Source organism: Montipora capricornis, chromosome 7 (genome assembly GCF_036669925.1).
Source record: "Montipora capricornis isolate CH-2021 chromosome 7, ASM3666992v2, whole genome shotgun sequence".
Classification (NCBI taxonomy): domain Eukaryota; kingdom Metazoa; phylum Cnidaria; class Anthozoa; order Scleractinia; family Acroporidae; genus Montipora; species Montipora capricornis.
The window spans coordinates 33,306,840-33,308,191 of record NC_090889.1 but is presented as its reverse complement, the minus strand read 5'-3'; positions in this window follow the sequence as shown (position 1 = coordinate 33,308,191).

Genomic DNA, 1,352 nt, shown 5'->3' with positions numbered 1-1,352 from the left:
TGCTAAATACCCCGCCACTCCAAAACGGATCTTGAAAGGTGATGGCTACCAGTTGAATTGCCTTACTGTATTTTGCGAAACGAAATGGAACTCATCAAGTATCACAACAGTTTATAGACTTCTGTGTGCGATATAAAACAGCGGAAATGCTGATTTTGCAAATCCGAAAATCTGTAATTTGCGATATTTGACTTATTTCTTCGCTTTCGTTAACACTTTTCGTAGATGTAACTCGTTTAGTTTTGTTTCGCGAAATACAGTAAGCCGTTGAATTGGAGTAACTACTGAATACTCCTCCACTCCAAAACGGATCTTGAAAAGTGATGCCGGGCTACCAGTTGAATTGGCTTACTGTATTTTGCGAAACGAAATGAAACTCATCAAGCATAGTATCACAACAGTTTATAGACTTCTGTGTACGACATAAAACATCGGAAATGCTGATTTTGCAAATTCGCAAATATTTGACTTATTTCTTCGCTTCCGTTAACACTTTTCGTAGATGTAACTCATTTAGTTTTGTTTCGCGAAATACAGTAAGCCGTTAAATTGGAGTAACTACTGAATACTCCGCCACTCCAAAACGGATCTTGAAAAGTGATGGCTACGCGGCTACGCGTAGGCAGTGCTTAATACCACCCCTCCCCCTGGGATATGTTAGTAAGGAAAGAAGGGCTACGCTGCTACGCAGTGCTTAAAACTACCCCTTCCCCAGCGAGTGAATTCGGTAACGGTATGTGAAAAAATCAATGTCGAGACCCCGTGCGCGTTCCATAAAATCTCGCATGCATACGTCCAACAGGAGTGAAGATAGTACTGGCCCCTCTGGCCCTCCCTGCCTCGTACCACTAGTTGTGGAGTCCAGCCTTCGGGAATCTGCAGTAAGTTCGACTGTAGAGATGCTCGAGAATATCCAGCCATGGTAGGTCCTGGTCAGGTGGAAAACGCGTTCGTACGCAGACAAACATTGTCCTTCGACATAATTTGTCAAAAGCCGCGCTGCAGTCAACCAATGAAGTAAATAGTGGCTCCCGGTTTGCTTCAGAGACTTGTTGTGACCGTTTGAGTAGAAAACTTCCGTCATTTGTTGATTTGTCCTGTACAAAACCGTTTTTATGGTCGTGTATTTGCACTCGCAGCCAGTGTTCAAGCCGGCGTAGTATCATCGATATCGTAAGCTTGCAAACTGCTTATCCAACGCTCAGTCCGCGCTACGTGGTCGGGCATGAACGTGGGTTTTTCCGTTTCCACAAGCAGGTCAGGTTCGAAAATGACCATTCTTCAGGTACTTGTCGAGTGCACCAGACCTCGAAAATTAGCAGATACAGCTGCAGTAGAAACTGAGGGCAGTC